Raw genomic sequence first — 13935 nt, forward strand, 5'->3', positions numbered from 1 at the left:
GTAGCATGGAAAGTGCTTCAAAACCCATCTGTGCCAGTCTTCAGAGCCCACCAGAGTAACTTTTCGTACATTGGGCAACCCCCACCCTGGCACAGGTGGTCAAGCCTGGAGTCACATCATGATGGCAGAAGATCAAAAGGAGGAAGAGATCCTAGCAAAGGTCTTTTTCCTTCCAACTTAGCGTTAACAAAGGGAGAGAGGAACTAAGGTTCAATGCCACTGGACGCCTGGTCTAATTTCCCTGAAGAAAGTTTGCTTGCAGAAGTCTGTTTCACTTCCGGCACGTGGTGTGACTCTGGCACCACCTTCCTGCTTCTTCCCAGAGGGGCTTGAAAAACATCAAAGGCTGCTGCCTCTGTTGGGGAAAGGATGCTTGGCTGAGATTTTCTATGGAAAGCTCTAGTCAGGATAGTGCATTGGAGTCACATAAGCATAAAGTGCTAGAGGGAGGAAGACAATAGAGTTTAGAGAAAGTGAAATGCTTGCTGTGTCTTGCAGCAAGTTTAAGTGGTAAAGAGCCCAGCTGCCAATGCAGGAGATGGGGGTTCAATCCCGGGGACGGGAAATTCCCTGGAGAAGGAAATGGCAACCCACTCCAGTATTCTTGCCTGGGAAGTCCCAGGGACAGAGGAACCTGGTGGGCGACAGTCCATGGGGTGGCAAAGAGTCGGACACGACTGAGCGGCTGAGCACACACGTACTATTGATACTATGTATAAATGATACGTGGGCATGATAAAGCAGTGACATGGACATGAATCTGAGCAAACTCCAGTAGGAATGAAGGACAGAGGAGCCTGGCGTGCTGCAGCTCAGGAGTCACAAAGAGTCAGACACGAGTTAACAACTGAACACGATAAAGTAGATAATAACGAGAACCTGCTGTACAGCACAAATCCAGTGCTCTGCGGCCATCTGAAGGGGAAGGAAATCCAACAAATGAGGCAGTATATGTGCACATATAGTGATTCACTTTGCTGTACAGCAGAAACTAGCACAACACTGTAAAGTAACTGTACAAACTTAAACTATATTTAAACTTAAAAAAAAAAAAATGTTTAAAGCCCTTTGGTGGGGAGGGCTTATCATCAGCAACAGAAACAGAGGTGTGTCTGACACAAAGGGCCGCCCTGGCTGCTTATAGAGGGGGCGAGAGAAAGTGAGAAAGGCAGACAGAAGCCAAATCACTAGATGTGAGCTGTTAGGCTGAGAAGTTTGGTTCTGAAATTTCCCCTTCTCTCCACACTTTGTACATGTCAACGTCCGTAGATTGCTTTTGTATTTAGGGAGAAAAGAAAATCAGTTTTATGAAAAACTGGGAGGCACAGTCATTTCTGCTAGAATAGGATAATATTCTCAAACTAGTTAGAAGTTCAGTTCAATAATTTCTGTTCATCTTGTCTGGCAGCAAGGGCCTCGTTGGACAGAGCTGCCTGCCTGGAGAGGAGGCTCCCACAGAGGTGGCTGTGAGGTATGTGATCAAGGGCAGAATCAAGGCTGCAGGAGGTCAAGCCGGGGGCTGGAGAACTGAGCCGCGGAGAGGCCTGCAGTCAGACAGCCCCCAGCACTCATCTGTGCCCGGGAGAGCCGGCAGGTGGATGCACACAGCAACCTGGGCTGGACCAGGTGAGCAAAGACCCAGGCAGCCTCCCCCTCCCTCCTCTCAGCCCCAGACCCTGGGGCATAGGAACGTTCTTCTGGTTCCTGTTCTACTCTCAACATTAGGCTTTTTCTGCCAACATCGAGGTTTTTGTTTGTTTGTGTTTGCACCTAATGGTGAAGTGCTGTATTTTGCATCAGGGTATCTTGAAAATGAAGCTGCATCTGGGACACATTACAGATGAGGAACGGTCCGTCTGTGCTGAGTACAAAACTCAAGTACAGAATCATTTCCTGGTATAACCGGATACTCCATTATCAATGCTTGCCTGTGTGCCTGCTAAGTTGCTTCCGTCACGTTGGACTCTGCGCGACCCCACGGACTGTAGCTCGCCAGGCTCCTCTGTCCAAGGAATTGCACAGGCGAGAATACCGGAGTGTGTTACCATGCCCTCCTCCAGGGGCTTTTCCCAACCCAGGGACTGAACCTGCGTCTCTTGCATCTCCAGCCTTGGCAGGCGGGTTCTTTACCGCTACTGCGCCTGGGAAGCCCTTACTAATGCTTAACTGAAAGGAAAACATGACTTGCCATGCTAGAAAGTTGACAGAATTTAAACAGGCAGATATAAACGTAGCACTAATCTGTATTTTTATTTAAGTTGGAAAAAATCTCTTCTCCTTCCAGCCCTACCTGTCCCCACCCCTCCCTGACCTCCTCGGAGAGCCTCTCTTTGTTTATCATGTTTTTGAGCCTGGGAGAGCAAGCACTAACCTCTGGTATCCTGGTTCATCCTCTGTCTCTCGGGCAGGCCTGGCTCCCTGGGTCTGGGTCCTCTGTTCCTCTCTGCCTCCCCCTGGAGAAGATTTCTTATGTTCTAGGCCCAGGATGGTTTCTATTCTGTTGCCTTCCTCTGACACAATGGCTGTGGATCTGAGCCCTGGACAGGGGCAACAGGGTTTGCCCACTTGGGCTCCTGCCTCCTGGGTGAGAGGGTCCTGGCCAAGCTGCCCTCACCCAGCCCATACCTGTGGAGGTTTCTCCTCTCTCCCACCCCTCCCATCTTTTCCAGCAGCCTGGTCTGTGGAGAAGAACCACCAACAGGGGGATGGGGAGAGACTCTCCTGGGGTACCCCGCTCCTGGGACTCCACGCTCTCAGAAGGGCCCACGTTGAGCTTGTGACGACGAGGTAACGCTCTGAGCTGAGATCGTCCCACCTGCCGTGTGTCGGCCCATCTTCTCCTGGGTGGGACCAAAGCAGGGGCTCCAGCCCCAGCCCTTCCGGAGTCCGGAGTCGCTCCCTAAACATCGCGCAGGTTTTTGGTCTTTCTTGTTGGGGGGAGCACACCTATTCCGACCTTCCTACGTCATAAACAGAGCCTGGGCCTCCCCCACCTTTATGCTTTTTCTGAAAAGAAGAAGAAGTTTTATTGAAGGCTTAAACTGCATACATTTCTGTGGGCTCCCTCTGAGTTAATTTTTGTTTTGTTTCTGGTGACTGTAGCATTTGATGGTTGAATGGTTTCACATGCTACTTTTACATACATCAAACAAAATGTATGAGTCATGTTTTATCATTGACAAAAGCCTCTCCCTTGACACTTTATCTAATCGATGGTCACGGCAACCCGAGGCTCCCATAACCACCACAGGCTGACACCTGCGAGGGGCAGAGAGCTAAGATGCCAACCCGGCTCTCAGGGCCAAATCTCGCAGCGATTTTCTCTGTAACATGCTTATCCTTGTAACAAGCCTGACCTAGACCAGCCAGAAGCTACTTTTCTCATGTTATTTTCATTAAACGGCAGCTTAGGTGCCAAGCGATCAGGGTCCTTGCTCAAAGCACAGCCCTGAGCCCTTCCATTCCAGGCTGGCCCCTGAGTCTCACTCTTCAGTCAACGACGTCCTGCAAGGGTATGAAAAAGTGGCAGTCTCTTGGTGCCATAGGGGAGCGCGACAAGAACCCCTGTCTCGCGCAGATATTGGCAGCACAAACCACAACCACTCTCCTCTGAGACAGGGGTTGAGAGGCTTCCTGCTGGCTTATAAGTGGCTCAAACTCTTCTCTCTAAAGAGGGTTCACAGCCACGACTGTAGCTCTATGAGGACTTGAAAGACATTGGTGGGTGTTGGTGTTAAAAATGCAGTGTTTTCTCTTGCCACAAATAAGTATAATAAGCAAAATTTTAAACATCTCCTAAAAAAAAAAAAATAATAATGACTTCCTGTGTGCCCTGTGCCAGGCATCGGATTAGATTCCGAATTAGTGCTCACGGAGATCGACCTTTAAGTTGACACAGCTAGGCTGTTTCATCATGATCCTATTTTATTCTTAAAACAGCACTACAAGAGGAAGCCCATTATATCCATTGAAACATAGTTTTGTTGCTTTTTTAATTTCTAAACTAATGCACACTCATTTTTTTAAAATCAAACTATTGAAACATATAAAATGATCTCATCCTCCCCACCCCCAACACTTAAATGCTCCGTAAATATTGAGTTGGCCAAAAGGTTTGTTCAGATTTTTCGCATAATGTTATGGCCCAGTGAACTTCGTGGCCAACCCACTAATAACAACTAGGTTAGCTATCTTGTATAGGTCTCTAATATAACTTCCAGATGATGTCTATACCAACAGAAGCAGACCCATACACTAATGCATTTGTAATACATAGCTTTTTCCATCTAAATGGGCTACTACTATTTTGTCACTTGACTTTTTACTATAGATAGATGATAGAGATAGATAGATAGATAGCTAATAGGTAGATACAGATTTAGATCTGAGACGTCTCTCCCTCTCAGTAAATAAGTAAGCGTCTAGGATACTCTTCCAACCAGCTGTTCAGTATTCCGTTAAATGACTGTTCTAAAATTTGTTTAGCCAGTTCCCTAATTGATATCAATGTGAATTATCTCTAGATGCTATGATTACATACAGATCTAAGATAAACTAGCTTTGTGTCTGCTGGGCAGGATAATTCATGTCTCTATCTCAATATTTTCATTTATATAATGTGAATAAAAATTCTACTTCCCAAAAGGTTATTGTAAAGATGAAAAGAGATAATAATGGAAAACATTTAGAACAGTGCCTGGCATATTATGAAGACTCAGTGACTATTGAATATCATTGTTATGAGCCTTTGCAAGAATAAAAAGTACATTTCTGCAAGTAAAATTAATGTGTAAAAGAGTACAGACATTTAGAGTTTTGATAAACAAATTGCCCTGCTAAACAATACTCTAAAAGTGTTCAATCTCACCCACAAACAAATGAGTCAAAACAGCAATGCAGTGGGGAAAAGCCAACACTGCGGCTCCGTCTCCCACCCGCCTTCCTGGCACAGCTTGAACAGCTGCAAGACCAACAGTACTGATGAGACTCTGGGGAAGACATTCTCATACTAAGTGGCAGCACGTGTGAGAGTGTCCTTTGCTGATTTTGTCAGGCTGTTCTTGGCATATCTACAGTTCGTGATTTTGTCGTTGTTGTTGTTAACAATTTTGCTAAGTCCAGTTTGGGCTTCAGTGACCCAGAGGTTGAGCAGTTGTGGGTCTCATCCCTCTGGTGAGAAAGGCCCTCCCAGGAGCTGCGAACTGGCTCCTGGACACATGTGGTTCCCAGTGGGAGGCTCTCACCATCTCTCAGCTCCTTTAAGGTGTGGACTGAGCATTCCAGCTGCACTTAGGTCCATGAACAGCACCAAAAGGGTGCTTCCCAGGTGGCATTAGTGGTAAAGAGCCCACCTGCCAATGCAGGAGACATAAGAGACATGGGTTCGATTCCTGGGTCAGGAGGATCTCCTGGAGAAGGGGAGGGCAACCCACTCCAGGATTCTTGCCTGGGGAATCCCATGGACAGAGGAGCCTGGAGGGCTACAGTCCTTAGGGTCGCAAAGGGTCGGGCATGACTGAAGCAACTTCACACATCACACAGCACCAACAACAGACAGAATGAACAACAATGGCCAGAGGCTAGAGACTCTTCAATTTAGAGGCTCTGAGGCCAGTGATTGAGACCAGGTATGGACTCCTGCCTTCACGAGCTACCACCGTGTGAGCCTGGGCAAGTTACTTAACATTTCTCAACCTCTTTCTCACCTCAGCCAAATAAAGACATCATTTCCTATCTCCATGGTTGGTGTTCAGCTGTTAGCACCAGAAGGCCATAAAATGCTGAAACAGCCCTGTTTCAGCTGGTGTATAGCCACTGTCCTCAGCTCTTGCCTGAACCACTCCAAGTCAGCTCTTCCCACCCTTTGTCCAGGATCCTCCCCCAATTCTCCCTTAATTAAAGGCTTTACACCTCTGAGACCACTTTATTACAGTGGCCAAATCTGCTTTTGATCATCATTGTTCAAGCCCTACTACGGTTGAGTAACTGAGAGTACCACTCTCTCCCATCTCAAGGAGTCATGGAGTCTCATGGGGATAAAGCACAGGCATCACCCAGCACTGCGTACAATCTAGCCGCCATTAACAGATGATGGTTATGGTAGAAGGGCTTCCTTGGTGGCTCAGCTGGTAAAGAATCCACCTGCAATGCACGAGACCTGGGTTCGATCCCTCGGCTGGGAAGATCCCCTGGAGAAGGGATTCAGTATTCTGGCCTGGAGAATTCCATGGACTATATAGTCCATGGGGTCACAAGAGTCAGACACGACTGAGCGACTTTCACTTTCACGTGGTAAAAACCCAACTATCAGCATGAAACAGAGACAAGAAATCATAGCACAGGATCATGCTCATCTTCCCCATGTCTCCAGGTTCCTCCGGGAAAGGATTCGTGTTCATGGCACTTTTTTTTGTTTGTTTTTTGTTTTGTTTTGTTTTGGCTGCACCACGTGGCACGTGGGATTTTAGTTCCCCAACGAGGGATCAAACCCACAGCCCCTGCATTGGAAGTGCAGGGTCTTGACCCCTGGACTGCCAGGGAAGTCCTTGTGGCATCTTAAAGAGAACAGAGGAAGCCAAAGAGACAAAGGCAGCCCCATCATGTGGGACTAGGAAAGGGGGACATGGGAAACAGAGACAGGACAGGCTTGTTGGCCAAACGTCTGCAAGGTGCTGGTTTGCAAACCAGGGACAGAAAGTGGGAGGAAGGTAAGCTTCAGGAAACGTCAGTTTTCCCCTGAGGCGGATAACCAAGGCTGACTCAGGGTGAAGCTGGCGAGCTGCAAGCTTTGGGGCCATTGGCTTACAAGGGCCCTTCCAAGATTCTAGGAAGGGCTGAGTAATGCATGGACACAGTCATACATGTTTTTGAAAACTGCAAAAATAAGATGCTTTGATGGCAGTTGGTTACCATCTCTGTTTCTCCACTCTTATTCCCTCAGTCAGCTTCTCACATCCACAGCACTGGAATTCACTGGGGGCTTACCGGATATGTTTTTCTAGTTTACAGCATTTCTAGCCATCTCAGCAGAGGGATGGCTGCCAGGAATAACCGGATCACCTGTTCCAGGACTCTATGATGTGCTGATGGCTACTCTGGTTTTTGTGTGTTTGTTTGTTACTTTTTATTTTATGTAAGAGTACAGCCGATTAACAATGTTGTGATCATTTCAGGTGCTCAGCAAAGTGACTCAGCCATATAGATACATGTATCTATTCTCCTGCAACGTTGGCCACTTGGTAGCATGAAGGTATCTTTAGGTGCCCAGATCACAGATATATGAGTAGAGGAGTGAAAGTAAGTTTAAAGTAAGAAGCCAATAGCTGGCCTATGAAAACCTTCCAATCATTACACATTAATATTATAAGCTGAGGATTTAGTTCTCGTGGACGTCCAGCTAAAGTAGAAATTCTTTCCCATCAGGAGTATTCCTACAATGCCACATATACAGTTACAGACGGACCATATGGTTCTCTTTATCCAAGAGAGCTGTGTCAATAGAATTTCTATGAAAGTTGTACAGACCTGCGGCACTAATGCAAACAGTAGGCACATCTGTGTATAAAGATGTGTATTTTACCCACCCCAACTTTTAGTCCGTCCTAAAGGAAATCAGTCCTGAATATTCATTGGAAGGACTGATGCTGAAGCTGAAACTCCAATACTTTGGCCACCTGATGTGAAGAACTGACTCATCAGAAAAGACCTTGATGCTGGGAAAGATGGAGGGCAGGAGGAGAAGGGGACAACAGAGGATGATATGATTGGATGGCATCACTGACTGGATGGACATGAGTTTGAGTAAACTCCAGGAGTTGGTGATGGACAGGGAGGCCTGGAGTGCTGCAGTCCACGGGTCGCAGAGTCAGACACGACTGAGCGACTGAACTGAACTGAACTTTTTGACCATGTGTCCCCATAGCTCACATCTCTTGTCCTTACAAAGTCTGATTGGTTCTAGATGAAACAGCATGCCAAGTTGCCACCTAGCAGCAACATGGCAAAAGCAAACAAGGTTCTTATCAAAAACAATATTTTTCTATACATCAGTTTTTGTAGTGTGAGAGCAACTCAATTACCAAATTACATGTGTCACAAAACCTACTGCACTTTCCTTACTCTTTATAAATACTCATTTTGTGCCTTATTTTATATTTATCATTTTGCATTCTTAATTAGGCCCTCCAAAATTGTACAAGTTTCAAGCCCCACAAAATCTGGATCTGCCCCTCTCTTTAAACTCCATATTTCGAATTAATTTTAGACAAAAATACAGTTGTTGTCGTTGTTGCTGTTGTTCAGTCACCAAATCGTGTCTAACTGTTTGCTACCCCATGGACTGCAGCACGCCAGGCTTCCCTGTCCTTCACTACGTCCCGAGGTTAGGTCAAACTCAAGTACCCTGAGTCGGTGATGCCATCCAACCATCTCATCCTCTGTCATCTGCTTCTCCTCCTGCCCTCAATCTTTCCCAGCATCAGGGTCTTTTCTGATGAGTCAATCCTTCGCATCAGGTGGCCAAAGTATTGGAGCTTCAGCTTCAGCATCAGTCCTTCCAATGAATATTCAGGGTTGATTTCCTTTAGGATTAACTGGTTTGATATCCTTGCTGTCCAAGGGACTCTCAAGAGTCTTCTTCAGCACCACAACTAAATTTAGACACAAAAACAGCTGTAGAAGTCACATACCCTGCTTCCAGCTCCTGTTAACACACCCACAGTTTAATCAAGAACTGGAAATTAACACTGCTGTGAAATTATTAACTAAACTGTGACCTTGTTAGAGTCTGAGATTTTTCCTATCATGTCCTTTCTCTGTTCCCAGGTCCCGTCCAGGATCCCATATTGCATTTCACTGTCGGGTCACACCGGTCTCCTCCAGTCTATGATGGATCCTAGTCTTTTCCTGTCTTTCATGACCTTGATACTTTGGGAGAATATTGATTGGTTATTTTGTAAGATGTTCCTCAGTAAAGGCTTGGCCAACATTTATTCATGACTAGAGAAAAAAGAGGCTAAATGACATCATATCCTTTCAGTGCATCTTATCAAGGGGTTCACGATGCCAAGATGTATTGTTAGCTGTGACATTTACCTGGATCATTTGGTTAAGTTACTGTTGGCTGGGTTTCTCCATTGTGAAGTCACTCTTTCTCTTTTCTGTAGTGGATAAGAATGCTGAGGGAGATACTTGGAGAACCCTACTTCTTCTCAAACTTTCTCACATTAATTTTAGCATTGAAGGATCTTGACTGCAACAGTTAACACTGAGATGCTTGCTTACTGATTATTCTCTATTTCCCTCTTTTTGTCTCTACTTAGCAACTGATATTCTGTTCTAAGGAACCGCTCTCTCTTCTCTTCTATTTATTTACTTCACTATTCAATTATTTATACCAATACGAACTCATGATGGCTTTTAACTTTGTGCTATATGTTAAAATCCAACAGCATCATCACCTGCTCTGTTGACCAAATGTTTGCATTCTGGCCATGAGGGCTTCCTTCACGTTGACTCTTGTATTGCTTTGATAAGCTGCCTGCTTTTCTTGGGCATTTTCTTATTTTGGCACCACAAGCTTCATCTTGCATTTTGCTTGCCCCAGCACTGGGATGAACCACTTTCTCCTGATTCTATTTTTTGGACAATGGTGTTTAGAGACCGGGATCTGGGAAGCAGTCATGCTTATTGTTACTGGGGTATCATTGCTTCCAGGCTCTCAGAGACAGAGCTAAGACATATAGGCATGTGTGTATGCACAGTAACCCATCTTAGACACACATCCATATTTCTGTCTCTATCAAATCATGAGTTTATACTAATACCTCAGATCCCAGGTCAGCACCACAGGGTTCATTCTGGCCTATTCTGTGAGTACACGGGGCAAGGCTACCAGTTGACATGGAAACGACAGTAACACCCATGCTCCAGAAACTTCCTGTCCATCCTACAGCCCTGGGGTCTCATGGGCACCCCGCAGGGCTCCACATCATTCAAGCTTCTCCTCTAAGGCCGCAACTGAAAATAGATCACCTTTGTCCTGTGTTTTGATCACAAAGCCAAGGACACAAAAGAGAAAGCGATCAAATTACAATCGTCAGTTCTCCAAATGTTATGACTGGCCAGGATTCAGATAAATTAAGATGCATCTATTATGCTGAATTTTGTTTCTAAAATTATACTTTATTGACTTTGGAGCTGTGCCAGCCCATGGCAGCTAATTACATTTCAGGTGGAGGCGTCACCTATTGTTTGAGTTAACATTTCAATAGGGTGGTTGAAGGGGCTTCCCCAGTGGCTCCATGGTAAAGAATCTGCCTGCAGTGCGGTAGACACAGGTTGGATCCCTGGGTCAGCAAGCTCCCCTGGAGGAGGAAATGGCAACCCAGTCCAGTATTCTTGCTTGGAGAATCCCATGAACAGAGGAGCCCAGGGGGCTACAGTCCATCCCGTCACAGAGAGTTGGACAGGACTGAAGCGAGTGAGCACACACGCACAGGGTGATTGAAATCCTGAGGCTTACATGGTCATGCGATGTGATGCCTACTGTATTCTGCAAGCTAACCTAAGACTTATCAGTAATAACCTCCCAACAGTGCTAACATTTCCAAAGGCAGGGAGCTCCCCCTCCTTAATAACAGAATAATGCTATTAATAGCATTTACACTGGTTTCCATGAGAGAAATTTTTCCCTAAACACTCAGACTGCTTGTCCTGTCTCTTACTTTTCTCTAGGGAGCTGGGGTCCATGATCTGATTGGAAAGTCAGGGAAAGAGAACAGGCATGCTCAGCCAGCCCATCCTCCTCCAGCCATCAGAGAGTAGACTTTCTGATCTGCTTCTCCCAGCCCCAAGCCTTCCTGGCCCAGAATCACACATGCGGTTGGCAAGCTGCAAGATAACTGAAGCTTTAGGTAAGACAGAACTCAAAGATTGTGGATATTGACAATTTCACGCAGATTTAAGCCTAAGATCCTGATGCTGGGAAAGATTGAGGGTGGGAGGAGAAAGGGGTGACAGAGGTTGAGGTGGTTGGATGGCATCATCAACTCAAAGGACATGAGTTTGCGCAAACTCCAAGAGATGGTGAAGAACAGGGAAGGCTGGTGTGCTGCAGCCCATGGGGTCACAAAGAGTCTGACATGACTGAGCGACTGACCAACAATGATGAAAGTGAGATTTGACCTTGTTGAGTCACTGCAGCTTTGAGCAGTTTTGTTTTTCAAAAGGAAGGGCAACAGCCTCTGACCTTGACCCAGTCCAGGCTACGGACACTTAGCAGATGCTCCCTGTCTGTGACAGCCTTAGCAAACCCGGGCGGTGAATGGAGGACACGGAGCCCAAGCCTTAGCGAAGACGTGTGCCTCTGGGAACCAAGCAGATGCTTTTTAGCCAAATATGAGCTGCGTGGGTGGTGGTCATGCCAGCTGCTACAGCTTGACCTTGAGCTATGCAGACACAGCTGACATTTAAATATACACACCAGTACGCCAGGTGAGGCTGAGGCTGGAGGAGATCCTCCTTGACCTTGACCTTGGTGGGTGGAACAGGGTCTGCTTTTAAACTGGAAGGCAGCTGAGCTCTGCATTTGTTGCAGAGTTAGTTGTAGCTCTAGAATGTGGGTGCTGAGCCTGGGGAGACAGAGAGCGTTAGATTGGCCGCTGATTTCCTTCTGCACGCACAACCAAAGAAAACAATGGAGGGACTAAAGTCTAATCAAGGCTTCCCCACAGGGTCGCGAGTTGGCTCTGGGTGCCTTCATTATGAAAGCTCTGACTCTGGCTTTTGAATACAGAGAACCAAACCAACTCACCTGCAGGAAGTGGTAGATTTTCAGTAACAAATAAAAAGAACCAGGATCTCTTCTGAAACTAATGGCTGTCATTTTGTATGAAGGCAGAGAATCGCTACAAATCTGAAAGCTAGAAAGGCCAGTGCCTCTAAGAATCTTATTTGCTCAGACAATCAAGGAGAAATCAGAGTGACATTAATCAAACAAATAAAACTGGTTTAGGCTTATAGTCAGGACAGGAAAAGTAACAATAAAATAAGGCAGACTGGGAGCATTCAGCTGGAGAGAGATTAAGAGCTAGGAGAAAGAGTGGGATTTTAGCAACAGCCAAAGCAGTACTGAAGGAATAACTGAGATCTCGGAGCCAGGAAAGGATACCAACGGGGTAGGAGATGTACCACCAGGTCTAACGGGAATAGGGGGCTTGTTGTTAACATGATCTTGGTTGTTAACAGGTCAGAAAGAGTGGAATTGAATAAAATCTGACATCTCTGCCCTCATCCGCTGGGAGGACCACCTTGTGGGGGAGAAGGTGCTTAGCATCAGAGTCTATGATAAGAGCAACTGTGAACCACCATTGACGTTGGGTGGATATTCCAAGTGGTTACAGAAAGTCTGAACGGATTCGAGAGATGCTCACTCTGACCAGCGTGAAACACTCAAAGCAGCCTCCTTAGGTGCTTTTCAAGGGGACACTGTCACTGGGACCAGGACATCCTGCCCTGTGAGGACAAGCTCAGGATCAAGGGCTCTACGAGGAGGTACAGCCAAGACGCCCTGAGCCAGGAGGACAGAAACGCTATCAGGCCCAGCCTGGCTGAGATGCTCATCCTCGGGGAGCCTGTCCCCCGGTGGAATGACGCGCTTGGGAATGGAGTCGTAAGGAGATGAAACTCTGAACCGTGGGTGGCTGTCGAAGACCTGGAATCTTTTTATTTCCTTTTGGTCACTCAGCAGCTGACAAGGCAGAGGATGGAGGAATATGTTAGAACCAAGGCCATGAGGAGCTAGAAGGAGAGAAGGCACTCAGGGTTCGAACCCAATGTGTGTGGGGCAAGGAGAGGGTGCCATTTGGAAAGTAGTTTCAACTGCTGGAGGCTCAAGAGGAAGAGGACAGTGGAGGGAAACCCAGGCCACTCTGCACTAGAGGGTGGACCCCCAAAGGGAGCTGAGCTTCTGAGCAGAGAAGCAGAGCAAGCGCTCAAAGTACCAAGGCACGCAAACCAGAGGTCTCCTTATGCAGAGGGGGGCCGAGACTGCAAACACGCCCCGAGATGGGCCTTAGGCTACAGGTGGCGAAGTTTCTGCAAGAAGGCAGCTGTGTCCCATGCAAACAGGTGGATTCTCCCCAGGTGAGATGAACACACGCCGTAACAATGCCTCCAGGCCTACAGATGGCCAACAGACGCGTGAAACGATGTCCAACATGGAGAATTAGTAGACAAATGCAAATCAAACTGCAAGGAGGCACCACCTCACACCGGTCAGAATGGCCATCATCAGAAAGCCTACAAATTATATACATGTGTATTTCCTGGTGGCTCAGAAGGTAAAGAATCTGCCTGCAATGCAGGAGACTCAGGTTCAATCCCTGGGCCTGGAAGATCGCCTTGGAGAAGGGGATGGCTGCCCACTCCAGTATTCTTGCCCAGAGAATCCGATGGACAGAGGAGCCTGATGGGCTGAATCCACTGGGTTGCAAAGAGTTGGAGACGACTGAGCGACTAACACTTTCACTTTCTCTTATAATTGAATCACTTGCTGTATGCCAGAGACTAGCATGGCACTGTAATTTAACTATACTTCAAATTCAAAAGCAAATAATGTCTCAATGGCAGATTTCTTTCAGTTGACTGTAACTCAGACGTCAAGGACTTGAGCCAATTCTCATGGACTGACAGGCAGCCCGTGGGGTGGGGTGGGCGGGGAGCAAGGCTCTCTCCATCCCCACCCTTTGTTCAAGTGCCCCGGGCTCCCTGCAAGGCCGAGCGCTGGTCTGCCTCACTCGGGTGGCGGGTATGACATGCGTACACTTTTATTCCAGCCCGTTAACACCTGGTGTCTCTAAAAAAAGACTCCCTCGGCCTGCCAAGACCTAAGTGAGCTTCTCAACTGTGGCTGCACATCAGAATCAGATGGGAAGC

Source organism: Bos indicus, chromosome 3 (assembly GCF_029378745.1).
Source record: "Bos indicus isolate NIAB-ARS_2022 breed Sahiwal x Tharparkar chromosome 3, NIAB-ARS_B.indTharparkar_mat_pri_1.0, whole genome shotgun sequence".
Classification (NCBI taxonomy): domain Eukaryota; kingdom Metazoa; phylum Chordata; class Mammalia; order Artiodactyla; family Bovidae; genus Bos; species Bos indicus.